The sequence below is a fragment of the Peromyscus maniculatus genome, chromosome 4, assembly GCF_049852395.1.
Source record: "Peromyscus maniculatus bairdii isolate BWxNUB_F1_BW_parent chromosome 4, HU_Pman_BW_mat_3.1, whole genome shotgun sequence".
Classification (NCBI taxonomy): Eukaryota; Metazoa; Chordata; class Mammalia; order Rodentia; family Cricetidae; genus Peromyscus; species Peromyscus maniculatus.
Genome location: NC_134855.1, coordinates 119,431,039 through 119,448,326, shown reverse-complemented (window position 1 = coordinate 119,448,326; position 17,288 = coordinate 119,431,039). Strand labels below are relative to the sequence as shown.

Genomic DNA, 17,288 nt, shown 5'->3' with positions numbered 1-17,288 from the left:
AGAACCAATGAAGCAACCATGTCAACAATTACATCTTTTCATGCGACAAAAAGAAATAAACAGTATACTGAAGACACTGTCACAGGCAACCCATAAAGCCCACAGTGACAGTCAGGGACCACTTACCGTGGCTCCCTCCCCAATTTCTCCTCCCCCCTTTCCTTTTCTCCCCCACCCCACCCCCACTACTCCTCCCATTTATTTTTCTCTTCCTTCTATTTCATGTTTCCTTATTTTTCTCTATCTTCCTCTCCTCTTCTCTCTGTTTAATATTTGAACGTCAAGTAAATACTTTCTCAGGGGCCAGGAGTAAAGAAGACACTAGGCTATAAAGAATATCACAAGATCCAAGGGCATTTGGGGTAATAAGAACTCTATTATTTTGATTATCAAAATAAGCACACAAGTATATGTAACTTAAAATTCATGGAACAGGGCACTCAGAGAGGCCAACTTTGTCATATGATAGCATAATTACTGAACTAAAACAAGTGTCTAAAACAAGAAGAAGAAACTTACATTAATGAGGTTCATATATGAGAAGGTTTATACAATTTCTGAATGAACGACACTGTCAGAGCCTAGCAGAAGCCAGGAATGTGGAGAGGTGAACACTCTGTAGTAGGTCCCTTTAAACAAGGCAAAGGGCAAGACCAACCAATGTCTAGACCCCATTCTTGAGAGCTAACACATCTCTTCAAAAGCTTTGGTCTGTGCATGTTTATTATACTAAAAGATTCTGCTAAGGAGACTCAGACAAATGCTCTTAAATCCAGTCATTGTTGTACAGAGGGACAAAAAAATAAGACTTTAGTAGAAGTAAGATTTGGGTTGATAAAGAATAGCTGAGATTAGAAAAGAGTGGAATATAACATCAAAGTAAATATCCTGTTAAAAACCAGAACATTTGTATCTTCTATCTGCAGGTTGCCTTACAGAAGAGGCAAAAGTGGATTTTAATAATCTGTATCAACCTGCATAAAGAGTATATTGCCCAATTCCTAAAATATGGACATTTAATATATTTGAAGTATCTCAGTGGTTCATCCTCACTTTTGATATTACTGTCTCACCAGCCACCTGCCACCCTTTCTCTCTACACTTCACAAACATCTAGTCAAAATTCAATGGCTGACTGATATAGATGAAATCCTTCAATTCAAGTTGTTCTTAGACTTACACCAAGCACTTTTCAACTGTCATTTCAGAATGTCAGTGATTAGCATGCAAGAGGTTTATTTAATTTCTTATTACTTTTCAGAGAAAAGTAGTTAGAAACAGCTGTCATTCAGGTGATGAATGCAAGCTGTCAACCTTTTAAACAGCAGGTAACATGCTTGAAGGTGGACTTAATTAACATGCAGAAAGCCCCTACACTGGATAGTATCCTAGTAAGGAAATGGCTGCCCTTCCTTACAAATTACAGAGTCTATTAGTCAGGACAGAAGGCAGTGTGAAAAGATATAGCCAGAGGTTTGAACATTCAGAGACAAACACAAAATAGTTTTCACTCTTTCTAAAACTGTAGATTCATATGCACAAGCCTAAAATGTGACATTCAGTCAAATGTCACACTTGATCAAACAGTAAGCCTTTAAAAAAAATTACATTACAGGGCTCGTGATGAACCTTCCAGTTCACAATTGGCCTTGAACATTCAGATTAGTGAAACCATCACTAATGCTATACTCAGTGGCTCTGCTGCTGTTTTTACACCATGAAAGGAAGAAACCGTACTAAAAGAAACCTCTCTGACCATAAATTGCTTTGGGCTTTATCAAGACTATACACTCTAGAGCATTCTAAAATATTTGAAGAGAAGAATGAAAAGGGTTGAGAAAGGTTTAGCTAACAGGAAGGACAAGAAAGCGGTGGCTTGAAGGAGCATGAGAGGAAGCGAGGTGAAAGAAAGCTGTTTGGGCACTGTATGTAAGTCTTGCCAAGTCGACATTTCAAACAGGCCACTTTTAAGCCATATGTGATATTTAATATATATTATGAATTTATCTTAAACAAAGATGATTGGCATTTAATGATAAGCAGCCATCTGGGAGCCTTGAAGAGTGAAAAAGAGCAACCTAGCATTAGAGTACCACAGACATCTAGGCTATTGATGTCATTTTTAAATGATCATTTAGACAATGACAAGCCACAGTGGGTAATAACACTAGCCACCAAGCCCAAGGACCTGAGTTCAATCCCTGGATTCATATGGGAGGAGAGAAACGACTTCTGAAAATTATTCTCTGACCTCTCCAATAGAACAAGGCAAGCATCTCCACCCTCAAAAATAAAACAATGTACCCCAAATTTTAAAAAGTGATTATAGAGCTGCAGATGTAGCTTGAGGAGAAGACAGCACTTGCCTAGAAGACATAAGGCTGTAGGTTGGAACCCCAGCATCAGAGAGAGAGAGAGATAGAGAGAGAGAGAGAGAGAGAGAGAGAGAGAGAGAGAGAGAGAGAGAGAGAGAGAGAGAGAGAGAGAGAGAGAGAGAGAGAAGAGCAGCTCATCATTGTTAAGGTTGGGGATTTAGTGCAATGGTTGAGTTTGTCTAGTAAGCACTAAATCCTGCTTAGTCCTGAGTTAACAGCTCTGCTGTGGGCAGGATTATTATTATTTCAGACAGATGGTAAACCATTGGAACCAAGTGGATTCCCTGCTTCCAACTGGGCCAGACTCTGAACATAAATTCTAACTTGGATCAAGATAACTTCTTGTTTTAATACTGGGGGAGACTGATTCCTCATTGTTGGTGATGATATTTTCCTAAGAATCTTGTAGCTAGAGTTTTCCTGCCTTGCCCACAGTCAGGACAAATCTCTGTCACCCGCCAGTCCCACAGCCGCTCAGACCCAACCAAGTAAACACAGAGACTTATATTGCTTACAAACTGTATGGCCGTGGCAGGCTTCTTGTTAACTGTTCTTATATCTTAAAGTAACGCATTTCTACAAATCTATACCTTGCCACGTGGCTCGTGGCTTACCAGCATCTTCACATGCTGCTTGTCCTGGCGGTGGCTGGCAGCGTCTCCTTCTGCCTTCCTGTTCTTTTATTTCTCCTCTGTTAGTCCCGCCTATACTTCCTGCCTAGCCACGACCAATCAGGTTTTATTTATTGACCAATCAGAGCAACTTGACATACAGACCATCCCCAATACAGCCAAGTGCAGACCATCTCAGACACCTGCACTCAGGCCCATGGTCCTAATCATCCTCTATGCAAACCTGCTGGGTAACTCCACAAGGAACCCAAGAAGGGCTCCCACAGGACATACATTAACATCCCACAGCACATAACTAATTATGAATAGGAACATTCACATAGATTAGGAAAAAGGGGATTTTCAGAGATCCAAATGAAACAGAACTGCGACCACCATTATTACCTTTCTCCTTCCACCCATCTAATGGCTGCCTTCACCCACTCCCCTACGCCCATCTCAACATCCAGAACTTCCCACCTCTGCTTCCTGCTCCTTGCTATGGCAAGGTCTTTCTCTTCACTCCCTGGCCAGCCCATTTGCAGTGCCTGGTCTCCACGCACCCATCTCCACCTCCACCTCTTTCCACACTGCACAGTCTGTATCATTTATTTATTTAACCTAGCATCCTTGCTTGCTTAATGCTTCCCTTAGTAGCTTTATAAACTACAAAATAGCTAGCTATATTTTTTTCTTCCTGGCTGTAACTGATTGCCACATGACCACATAATAAAGTCTGGTCTAGTTTTCTCCATCTCTTCTTCACCAACAGGGTTGAAGAAGAGGGTACAACCATTCTATTCACAGAGCAGGTTCCATTCACAGGTTCCCTTACTGCTCTCAAGATGTGGGGGGCTTTATGGTCCTGGGATCTGCTGGGTCTCCTACCTATTGCTCTTTTTAGGTTCTGACCACAGGTCACTCTCTTCTGACTGAAGCAAAGTGCCAGCACTGGTAGCATTCATCAGGAAGCCAGCATGAAGCTCTTAGGCTAATTCCTCATTCTCAGTTTTCATCTCTTATGTTGGAAGGAAAGGGTGGAAGGCTGGGGTAGATGAAAAGTTTTGATGAATGCACTTTATATTCAATAAAAATCATTATCATATTAGTACAACATTATCATATTAGTCCATATCATATTATATTTAGTACAAAATAAACAAATAAAAGTAGTAAAAAAAATAATGAGAACCAAGCAGTCACAACATTCTTGACAAAGATTACTCATGAATTTGGGATTCTTAGTCCATTTTCCATACTGTGTCAGGGACAGGGCCTCACTGTGGCAGTGAGGAGACTACGGAGGTAGGCCTGGCCACCCAGGATGCAGTGAGGTTACGAAAAAATGTCTCTAAGCAATCCTGTAGGCCACACTTAAAGGTTTGGTGCTACTGGGAAGTCCCTGGATTTCTGGACAAAGATAAAGTCTACCAGGTGTCTAGCACATGTCCTGAGTTGGAGCTGCTATACCAAGGGATTCCAGATGCCAGTGTTTAGACTACTACATTGGTGTTGCCTCAGAAATTAAAAATAACAAAAAACACTGCTTGCTTCTGGCACTGATTAAGCCTCAGGCTGGGCCTACAAAATTAGTACTTTGAAAATCTTTGCAGGAACTTGTGAGAAACTTACCACAAGTATAAGGGTCCATGTTGGAAGATGGGATAGGAACTCAAAGGGACCTTATCAGAAATGAACCATGCTCCAAAAGATGAGCTGCAACTGATACCCCATTTGGTATTCCCAAAATGTGTTTAACTTACCAAGAGGTCCAGTTAATGAACAAAGATCAAATACAACAATGGAAGAACCAGAAATATTGTCCTGAGAGGAGTGTGTGAATACAGGACTAGCATCATGGTGCCAAGTTAGCTTCCATTTGGCTCAACCAACCTGATCTCCACCTTTGACCCTGAGCTTTGTCTGGAGCTATTATTATAGGTGGACTTATCCAATGGCTTCTCCTGCCTCCTATTCTCCAATACCCAAAAGGAAGTTCCCTCTGATGGTGGTTGGGGACTGTGTGTGTGTGTGTGTGTGTGTGTGTGTGTGTGTGTGTGTGTGCGCGCGCGCGCACTGAGTATTGATTCCCTCGGTCCATTTAGAGACTGGTCTGAAACTAGAGATCACATGGGGCTTCTCCATGATTCCTTCCCTTAACACGATCTTATATAAAATCTTCTCAATTTTTCTAATTTGAATTTCATTTCCTTTTCTTCTAAGATCATGATTGCTACCTAATCTAGTGGGCAGGCACCATGAAAAGATAAGGAGAGCTCAGGGATAGCTGAACAAGTAGAGAGAAATGACCAGTGTTCTCAATCCTTCAAACCCATGCAAATGTCAGTTGCTCATGGCTGTCTGCCTATAGTCACAGCAGTCATGGGAAAAGGATGAAGAGAGGCAGTGAATCTCCTGAGCAAGTTGGGTATCCAAGACTAGCTGAAACAGAAAACTCTGCATTCATTGAGAGGCCCTGCCTAGGTATCTAAGTTGGAAGGAAATCAGAGAAGACACCAGACATCAAACTTGTACCTCCACATGCATGAGCACACCGACTTCACATGCAATTACACACATACTTTTGTCCACATACGTGCAAACATACATGCATACATTAGCACAAGCCATATGTTTATACATATGCAAAATGTCTGCATTACATACACTCTCATAATTAAGCTATTTCACGGGCTGCAGTGACAGTGACCATACTGTACTCCTGAGGACAGGCTCTGGGAGCCACATGTCCTGTGTGTGTATCCCAGTCCTAGTGTTTATAAGTGAATCTGACAATAACACCAAAGTGAGAGACACTGAAGAACTTATTACAATATAGACTTTAAAAATATACTGATATTTTATTTCTGAGCTGAGAGGCAGGAAAGCAACTAGAAGGGTCAATACTAAGATTTTTTAACTACCTAACCATGTTGTTATAGATTGTGATAATGATAAAAATAACATGTCTTTCACAGATTGTGAGCCTTCACAGTGTAGTTAACAGTGAGACTGCAGTGTAGTTAAAACAGTCTCCAGGGAAAATTAGCTAATATGTATGTTTTAAATAAACCAAAAGTAAGTATTATGCATGTTTTAGAGGAAGCTGTTATCTTTAGCAAATGACAAATGCCCCATGTTATTTTTTCTATAAATAATAAAATGTTTTTAAATGACTATTTTCATCATATACTTTTTAAGCATACAAAGAGCCATTAAGGTACAAATTATGACATTAAAATACAAGTTTGAGACACTAAGGCTTATTCCAACTGAAACTTCGGAATCTATTTTACAGGTTAAAAGTTCTAACATTTCAACCCTTAGATGAGATACAGAGGATGCATTCTGAAGAAGCAACACCCACAGGTCACCAATCCATGCCACCTCACCACCACCACACCAGTCCTGCTGCTACCAATCCTGACACTGTGGCATTTGAACCTATGACCAGCAATTTGGACTAAGACCTCAGCCTTATCCATGAGACCACAAGGATCCTCAGTGTGTGGGAAGAATTTGTGTTAGTCTTCGATACACAATTATGCAACTTGATGTCCATAACTCTCACAAGTTTTCATGAAAAGAGGTAACATTAGAAAGTGTTTTCTCAAATTATTCTTTCTACCTTGTTAATAGTTCCCTTAACATCTCAGCATTTCTATTTTGTTCACTATAAAAAGAAAAGAAAGCCCACTCTGGCATGCTTGAACATGGTAAGGCACAGGTTCTATGGTTTTCCATCTTTCAGCACAGGTTCTACATCATTAAAATTCAACTTTAAATGGCCCATTGGGATCATTTAAATTTGAGCTGTCTGTACAGTGGTTGAGTCTGTATTGACTCCTATGTTCAAAGAAGAAACAGGTAACTCTTAGCTGCTTTTATGTGGTCGAGGAAAACAAAGGAAGGAAAAATGTAATGCCAAGACAGAAAGGTCAAAAGATCTGGGCAACACTACTGCATAGGTTTTTTACAGCATAAACCCAGAACATGTCTCCCAGATTGTTGAAAGAATCCAGGGTATTACTTCAGAACACTGTCTTTCACTGAGACCATAATTGTATGGCAGAAACTGACAAATCTGGGTAACAGCTGTCCTTAGACACTTTCTTCATAAGTCTGTGTACAAATTAATAATAACATCCAAGGTGACAAACCTAGACTTCTTAGGATTTGTTGACTTAGAAAGTCTTGTGATGTTAGAATGCTCACTTTGCATTGCCACTGCCATAAAACCAAACCACCCCTTGGCCTGGCTGGATAGTGAGCATCAAAAGTACAAAATTCCTTGGTGTTTTGTTGGTAAAAGGATGGATGAGTATGTCTATGCAGCATTTAGAATGGTATCCATATTCCTATTAAGCTGGGGAAACTCACTTTCTCTTTTAAACCCTTTGGCCCTGTATTAGTGCCCTCTGCCTCTGTGATAAAACACCATGACCAAGGGAACTTACAGAAGAAGAGTTTATTTTGGCTTACAGTTCTAGAGGGATAAGAGTCCATCACAGTAAGTAGCATGGCAGCAAGTGACAGGTAGAGAAGCCAGAGCTGAAAGCTGAGAGCTCACATTCTCAAATGTAAGGATAAAGCACAGAGAGTGAACTGGATGTTAGTAAATGATAAAAATTCAAAGCCTGTCCCTAGTGATATGCTTTCTTCAACAGGGCCATACTTCGAAAGCACCCCAAAGGATGTCACCAACTGGGGACCAAGTGTCTGTATATCTGAGTCTGAGGGGGACATTCTCATTCAAGCCCCCACAGGTCCTAACATGAATGACTCAGCCCGTTCCCCTCAGAACATACTCGGTGACTGTGGGCCACTGGACCAGTCGGTCTTTCTCCAGTTAACTGAGAAGCAAACTTGACCACTGGATTGTGCGGAGTTGGAAAGCACAGCATGACAAAAGTTGAGTGTCTTCAAGTGGATAAGAGAAATGATGGCTTACAAGGAAAAATGATGAGGCGCCTACAAAATAAAGTGCCAGTCTACATGGGCCACTTGAAAAGGACAGGCTTTAGAAGTAAATATCCAAAAGAGAGAAAAATGGAAAAGTTGTTTCAACTACTCATTCATGAAGTGAACCAGATTTACATAATAACATGTCACGCTCACTTATATCTGCTTTGTACATTTACAGTCAATATTTTATTCAATACACACAGGCTCTTCTTTCAAAGCATAGCTTTGCTCACTCCCAACCAATACTCAATTTTCACAGAATTTCAAAGATAAAATTCTTTACCAAACAACAATAACAACAAAAAATGTGGCTCACATAGGTTTTGAACTACACAAGCCCTCTAACCTGTTTTAATTAAAAGTCTAGAAGCAAGATACTGCTGAGTTTCTCCAAGTACTCACCTAATAACTCTTGGTTTGGAGTTTGATTGCAGATTTAAAATAAGACACAACTGTCAAGCATAGGGGTAACTCTAACACCTGTGACACATTTCCATCCATTTCGAAATATACCCATATTGACAAGCAGTCCAATGAGCTTGTGTATACAATACCCTTCCAGTTTATTTTCACAACTCTAGTACAAAAGACAACAAGCCAAATTCTCCAGGTTCCCTGGAAGCTAGCATGGAAAGGGGATCCACCAAGCCAGCTCAAGCATATGAACGGTGAAGGGAAAAGCAAAAGCCATGAAGGATTAGATGCGCGATTAGGCTACCTGTTGGAGAAACACAGTGGCAGATTACCTGGCTCTTTGAAGTGCCAGTGAGGTGTGTGTGCAAGATCTTAATGCTATATAGGCTCAAATAGAGATTGCCAGGCAGCTGCAATGGTATTTCTACTAGAGCACTCCAGCTTGCCAGGTTTTGTCATTTCTGGCTCTATTGTTCACTGCATACGTTACACAGTCTAGATTCTATAGGAACAACCTGGGGCTCTAATGACCCTCATTTTCTCTCCTTTTACCCTTCACTCTCTAGCATGGTCTAGCAGTCACAACATTTCCACCTTACTTTATTGCTTAAACGAATCTTTTAGCATCTCTTGTTTGTACGTGGCTGGGGGGAGTGGGGAGTTATGAAGAATTTAGCCAAGCCAAGTATCATGACAAATGTCAAATGTACTTAGGCTCCCATATGAAACACCCTCCTTACAAATAAGGACCATCTTGATGGTCAGTGTTTGACTCTGGGTTTATTGTGCTATAAATCAGTAGTACCAGATGATGGTTCATTTGATTGATGGTCCTCTAACTATGTCAATCCTTTCTGGTCTTGATTGGGCATCAGATGGGGCTACTCTACTGGATTTTGTTGTTTGTTTCTGTGTTGTTAGAGATCCTTCCTAGACTAGGAATTACACTGCAGGAAGTCTCTCCAGGGATCTGTTCCCTGTTTGGTGTCTCAGTCTGAGTCTTCCCTCCACATTTCCTAAAGAACCCACCTTTCCTGTACCTTTAAGTTGATCTGAGTGGGTCAGAGAAGGTAACAATCTACTGAGAATTTAACTAGCTTGCATGACTACCTAATACATTGAACAAAAAAATAGCCATAAAATGTAAAATATGAACTGACAATAACTTTGTGTGCATTGTTAAGATCCGAATTTACAGGAATCACAGAAATCTCAATGTAACCATCAGTGAGCTGGTAAGACTGCTAAGCTGGCTAATTTTATTTCTTGAAGCATCTAGTGCTTTTCAAGTACTAAAAAAAATTCCTATGTCTGCTTTTCCATCTCTAGCCCATATATTGAAGGAAAATACAAGATGCATATGAAACCAGAGTTTTTAGTCTGCCTCAGGAAGACAAAATTCAAGTCAGTGGGAGGCGTTGAAACCATGTTGATTCTGGGTTGGCTCTGACCTCAGCTTCCTGTGGTCCTCTACTTTCATTCTCATTGGTTCATCTAACTTCTCTACATCACTACCCTGGATTTGACTTCCCACATCATTTCATAGGTCCACTAAGCTTAAACATATTGTCTACTATGTGGAAAAAGTCTATTTCAAACACTTCTCCATTAGCAAAAATGACTTTGAAAAACTCTCAGTGTTACCTATAGAAAAATCTGCATTTAGGCAAAAGTTTGATGAAGACAACAAAACTATGAAAAATAGACCATTCATTTCCTAATAACTACTTTTCTAAGAAGCTTATTGAGTCACATGTGGCACTTGATTCTGACGCAATGCTCTCTACAAACATGCAAAGCACTAAGTAGCTTCCTTAGATCCGTGCAATTGGTATGCCCCAAAGCCAAGAATGCGACTGTCTCCAAAACCATTTCAATTAGACTCATTAGAGCTGTTGGGAACATGTTTATGTCCTTGTGAATCATGAAATTGACAAATCCTACTCTATGTCTCCTTCTACATGTCTTACAATGAGGTGTACTAAGACATCAAGGTGTACCAAGGTATCATGCACAGAAGATACAATTAAAATACAGATGCTGGTGTTCAACAAACCCATAGCTGTTTAGAAGAAGCTAGCAAAGCCCTCCTTGAGTCACAAATCTGCAGATGACCTGGAGTTCTTGTTACTGTCACTGCTCGAGAGCCTCATGCACAGGAAACCTCCAGAGTTCAGTCTTCTATGTGTACCATGCCGCTTCCAAAGCAAACAATGCCATTTCCTTTGCAAGGAGAATGGCTTTATACACACCTAAGGAGAAGAGATCAGGGAAGGTCTCTGAAGTTTTGATCATTAATTCATGCTTTCATAAAACTTCCTGAGATTTGGCCGGGCGGTGGTGGCGCACGCCTTTAATCCCAGCACTCGGGAGGCAGAGCCAGGCGGATCTCTGTGAGTTCGAGGCCAGCCTGGGCTACCAAGTGAGTCCCAGGAAAGGCGCAAAGCTACACAGAGAAACCCTGTCTCAAAAAACCAAAAAAAAAAAAAAAAAAAAAACAAAAAAAAAAAAAAAAAAAAACTTCCTGAGATTTGTATGATAGACAGCATTGTGGAAATCAGATCCAGTGGATAAACAATCATTAGATGTAAAAATCTATGTGAGTCCAGAGTTTCCCAAGGTAAGTCATGGGTGGTAAGACATTTTCTAAACCTGTTACCACACTACCATATTACAAAACATTAAGAAGCATAAATAAGGCATAGGAAGTGGGCATATATTCAACCAGCATTAGCCCCGTCTCTCTCTGAGTTGTTATTGAAATACAGGGAGAAGAAAAACAAATTCCAAAACAATAACAACATCAACAGCCATAATAACAAATATAGAGACCATATCTTTGTGAATATAAGACATAGAAACAGATTCTGTCTAAAGATGGCCTGAGAAATAGTCATTGTCCAGTGTCAATCACCTTCCTGAAAATAAAAGAAAAATAAACCACTGTGCCAAACATATTATATAAAGAGAGATGTTCAGTCCAAGCTTTACATTTCAGAGTCAGAGGAGGTAAGGCAGCTGAAGTACAGAGCCCACAGATGGTATTTATCATTAGATTTTCAGCTTCCCTTTCTGCCATGCCTTTGGTCATTTCAAAGTTTGGTGTGTGTGTGTGTGTGTGTGTGTGTGTGTGTGTGTGTGTGTGTGTGTGCGCGCGCGCGCGCGTGTTTGAGGCTATCTGCAGAATGCAGAAGTGAGAAGAGGATGTTTGATCATCTGGAGCTGGAATTACAGACTGTTATGAGGTACTGGGAAATTAATTCAGGGACCCTGCAAGAGCAGAAAGTTCTCTAACCACTGAGCAATTTCTATAGCCCAGTAAATGTTTTTGCCCTATTTTTTGTTTCTTTGTTTTCATTCGTTTCTTTTCTTTTCTTTCTTCTTTTTTCTTTTGCTTTTTCTTTTTTTTTCTTTTCTTTTTTTTTTTTTTTTTTGAGCCAAGGTTTCTCTGTGTAGCCCTGGCTGTCCTGGAACTCCCTCCATAGACCAGGCTGGCCTCAAAATCACAGAGATCTGCCTGCCTCTGCCTCCTGAGTGCTGGGATTAAAAGCATGTACCGCCACCAGTTTTTCCCTCTTATTTTAACAGTAGGTATAATAACAAATAAATTGCTTCACAAAGAAGCAATGTGGGTAACAGAAAACACAATGTTTTTGCTTTTGTACCTGACTCCTCAGATGAGAGGTTAGCCGTCACGTTTCCACCTAGGTGTTAGCATCTCCTGAATACAGTGGAGATGAGTGTCGTGGAGAGCCAACACTAGCAGATTTGGTTGAGTATCCTCTTCTGGAATGTCCTGATTTTGACTGAAGTGCTCATGCAAAGGGTGATTGATTAATTCACCTTCTCCATAAGAAATCAGAAAGAAATGTTCTTATCTGCCTTTTCCTAGTTCAGTCACATAATATGACATGGCTTAGACTTTCCGTAACTAGAATATTTAACTCCCTTCCATGTAGCAGCAGTTTTGTGTTTATAAGCTTACATTTTCTAAAATAGCATGGCTTGGGCTAGAAATCTATTAAAATAGTTTTAGTCTAATTTAAAACACTTTATAAGAACTGTGAAAAGATGCACTCTATAGGACAATCAGCTCATAACAGTCTTCAGCATTTTTGACCACAAGATGATTGCTCATAAGCCAAACTTACGTTTTTAATGGCCCACAGTCATTTTGTTTCAGACTGAGCATTAATGGGACACTTGCAGAGCAAAGGAAGTTGGGTATTTTTAACTTTTCTAGAGATTCCTTTTTTCCCCTCCCAGTCTCAAAGACCCTGAAGCAGGAGACCTATCCATTAGAGTGGACCTAGAGGACCTTGCAGTTTCCCATTTTGGATATTTCACAAAGATACAGTAGACACAGTAAGCATGCAGAGGCAAGAGAAACCATATTGCTTGAACATTCTCAGAGTTAAGGACAATTCTCCATATACTTTGTCCTAGAGAGCAATGAGTAACCACTACCTAAGGAACTGTAATATGTTCCACAGCAACTTGCAAACTACTTCCATTCATTCTGTAGCTTCTCGATGTTTATCTCTGCCCCAAACCATTCTATCTCTCCCTCCTAGGCTCTGACTTTAACCTTATTTTCCACTAATTTTCTATTGTTCATATCTCCAAATGAAATGAAGATTAAAGATGTAAGAGAATCCATCAAAATCCATGGAGATCTTAAGTTATCATGTCAATCTTGTAAACACCATTTGCCACCATAATTCATCTATTGATTTAAATATAACTGACAGCCTAGCTACTGTAGTCTCCAACATCAAATAACAATTACAATCCCATGAAATATCTTCTAGTTCAGAAGATCAATAATAGGAAAAACAACACAGCACATGGTGCTATGAAATATATGTGTCTGTATCACTCACTTATTTATTTATTTATTTATTTATTTATTTATTTATTTATTTATTTATTATTTTAGGTGGAAACTCAAACCTCCAAGAATATGGGAATAGGGAGTGAGAATTTTGGAAGTGTTTGTAATTAGATGAAGTGGATATAGAGCCCATCGGATGGCATTAGTGCCCTAGTAAGAAGAGAACAAGGGCAGTGCTCTCTGATTCTACATGATAGGAGGACGTAGCAAGACAGTATATCTACAAATAAAAAGAAGACTTTCACAGCAGCCAGCCATGTAGGTACATCTTCTATCAGATATTCACCCCCATAAACATAAACCATAATAAGATGCCTTAGCAAATAAGAGCACTTACTGACAAGTCTTATGACCTCACTTTGGTCCCCAGGGCCACATGGTGGATAAAGAAAACTAACTCCAAAAGTTGTCCTCTAACATCCACACATATGCTGTGGTACATGTGTGTGCTTATACACACAATAAATAAATAAATGAATGAATAAATGTAAAAATAAATACAGTGTTGTTAAGCAACAAGGAATATTGTATTTTGTCATGTATACCCAACTAAGGCATAAGATATATCTAGTCACAATAAGGCATTGTAGAATAAAAAGAAGGGAAAAACAGAATGCCCATTTGCTAGTGTTATACATAGTGTGGTGATGGGTGCCTATCTTGACAAATATGGCTTTCAAGTAAAGGTTGAGAAATGTGAGGCAAAGGAAGGAAGTGAAAGATGGTGTAGAGTTGGCAAAAGGGACAACTGTAGAGGAGGGAGGCAACCTGTGGACTTTGTAAGGACTAGGCTTGCTTAACTGTAATCCTGGGAAGGTTGGAAGCAGAACAGGGATGTGATCCACAGGGCTGTCAAAGTACCACTCCAGCTGCAATGCTGAGGATGGCCTGCAGGGACATAAGGGTGAAACATGGGAAAAACAAAAAGGCTACAGTAGCAGTAGGGGAATGAATGGTGATGGTGGCAGGAACACTAGAGTGTCCTATGTAAGGGTAAGAGATGGGCAGATGGAGAGAAGGTTGTTTTGCCAAATTTTCTGGGAGCATAAAAACAAGAGTAGTAGAGGACACCATGAAATTTGTCATAAACAGAATAAAGGAATTGTCATGGACTGAGATTTTTAAAAAAATGGAAAAAATATGCATGCACCAGTTTTTGTTTTTCTTATTAAATAGTACTGGCTGGCCGGGAACTCATTATGTAAACCAGGCTGGCCTAGAATAAAAAGATCTACACACCTTTGCCTCCTGAGAGTGGGGATTAAAGGCATATGTCACCATGCCCAGCTGTTACATGTAGTTTTTAAGTGACATGTTAAATAAATAATTTGGTTCAGGAAACAATAAATTTTAAATGTCTATTAGAAGTTTAAGAGGAAATACTGAATAAGCAGGTGTATGTCCAAGACTAAGTGTATAGGGGAGGTCTGGGTAGGAGAGCCTGGGTGGACTGTATCAGCATTATCAAGCCCCTGTTCTAGCTAGATCACCAGGAATAAATGTTGTCCAAGATTTTGTCCAAGACCTGAACTGAGTAGCTCTCCAATACTGGAGCAATGATGAACTTGGGGGGCCAGCAAAAGTATGTGGAAAGAATGAGCAGTGAAGCAGGAGTCCAGGTGAAGACGCTGTGTCTGTGGGAAGAACACCCAACCAGAACAGGGAAGGGACAAAACCAACCCAGATACATCATGCTATGAGGTAAGCTTGGGGAAAACTCCCAATCTCTACATCTTGTCTTAGACACAAGCTTTGTGGAAACACACGACTCTGCTGTAGAAATATTCTGGTCATATTTGTAACACCTAAAAATAAGGTAGCTTACTTAGATTGTATTGAAACTTTGTTGATAATTCATACTTTAAAAAAATGACCCTAAGCCATATGTTCAAATATATAATAGGCGTTTAAAATCCTTCCTGAGTGGGAAAATTATTCAGTAAGAGGAACTTATCTCAGTGACTATGTTATTAGCAATGTAGCTTAGTGATTTTACAGAAAGATGGATGACCTGGCCCAGATGGATAAATATCTCAGTCTGATACTATCCAAGATGATATAATCAGTTTCAGTCACTGTATACGACGGTGTGCCATTGCTCCTCTGGGTATCCATGGCCTGTTTGGAGTTTCAAAGGAAGCTGAACGTGCAATGAACAAAAAGAACACTTATACAAGGTTGAAATACAAAAGAATTAAAACTACCTTCTATCCAGGAAACTATATAATAAGCATACAGAAATATATAGTGGCAGACATCATGGTTTCTAAGTAAAGCAATGAGATGATCTGGAATACAAAACTGACTTACTGACTAGTGCAGTATCTTGTGAATCCTATTTTATGAGCCCCATTCAAAAGTGCTAGTGGAAGTAACTAAGAAGCTATGCATTTACCCCAGTCTAGTTACTTAAGGGGTACAGAAAAAGACAGAGGAAAAGATGAACAACAATCATCTTGACCATGTAGGAAGCACTTCAACTTATCTGCAGTATCTCTCTCGTTATAAGCTGAGAAGCTAAAATAGTAAGTGATTAACAAATACTGGGAGAGTTTGTCCCATGTAATAAGATGATCATAGCTACTGCTAGAATCCAGAAGCCAGAAATTAGTTCTTCCTGACTCTAATTTCAGCAACTCTATCAGGGTTGTCTCGCAAACAAAACAATCAGAAATATTTCTCCGATGCTAAAGGAGACCCGATTAAAGAATCTGCAGTTTGGTCTTAAATAATGCACATGTACTTTATTACAGATCCTTAAAAACTGCACACACTGATTATTTACTTGCAGGAAATTTGATTGGTGTAACACAGTGTGAGTTAATATGGAAATGTTCTGGCAACTCACTTCATTTGAGCAACAGCACTTTGCTATTCCTATGGCCATTCCTTCAACTCTCTTCCAGTTACAATTTACCAACAGATCATTCCTTATTCTAAATATATCTCAGCCTTAATGGTAAAGCTCCAGCCTCAGCAGTGTTCTGGATATGCTATTTATGTTGCTATTTGCAAATAGCATATACTCTAACAGCTGGGCAGATATTACAGCATCTGGAGCTGGAACTGGCCTGGAGGTATGTAATGACTCATAATGAATCCAGAGCAAAGAAGGGTGAGAATGCATAGTTCCATGCTTTTATCTACATGACAGTAATGCTCAGCAAAATGTTTCATGGAGATCCCTAAGTCTTGTGTTTTTAAAAATTCCCAAAGCCAATCTTAAATGTTTCTGGATCAATGGGAATTAATTTAAATTGTGCTTGTCTCAGGCAAAGACCACTGTAAATCAATCTCCTCCTAAAATGAACATGAGCAGCTTAAAATCACATCACATGCCATGGCCAGCAAGTGTGGATGCCAAATGTAAATAGAGGAGATCTAATTTTCACTAGATTGGAATATGTAATGCAGAAATGGATTTTTAAAATGTCATGGGAAATAACTGCAGTGGCACTCATGCCAATGTGCTCCTTAAACACCCCAAACACACATCTCACCGACTAGGAACGCAGGCCCCAGTGCTGAGCTGGTGCTTCAGTGTTGAAAGGTTTTCCACATTATGTAACAGAAGTTATGGTAAAGGGAAAATTAGTGATACGTTCTGAAAGCCATTCCCCATTTCATATTATTGCTAACTGAACTTATAACACATACTTGGAAGGTTTGCCACCATTCTTTAAGAGGTGAGTCATCTCTGAAACTGCATTATTATTTTTAAATGTAAAGAACAGGTCATTCTTTTAAGGTACAAGAATTGAGGATGTCTATAAAATATCTAGCCAGAAAGACCAAAGTAGATTTTGTCATATTTGGCTTCAGGTAACTCATTTATTTTTATCAATTACATTAATTACAACACAACTTCACTCCACAGAAAATTTACAAATTATAAAAAATGATAGGACTTTTGCCGGGCGGTGGTGGCACACGCCTTTAATCCCAGCACTTGGGAGGCAGAGGCAGGCAGATCTCTGTGAGTTCGAGGCCAGCCTGGTCTCCAAAGTGAGTCCCAGGAAAGGCGCAAAG

The 17,288-nt window shown here is 39.7% G+C and overlaps 1 protein-coding gene across 4 annotated transcripts in view; it reads right to left on the bottom strand.

The window, feature by feature from the left end:
• Macrod2 (mono-ADP ribosylhydrolase 2) overlaps window positions 1-17,288 on the bottom strand; it is a 1,982,629-nt gene that overhangs the window by 1,112,571 nt on the left and 852,770 nt on the right. The gene's annotated exons all lie outside the window — the stretch shown is intronic.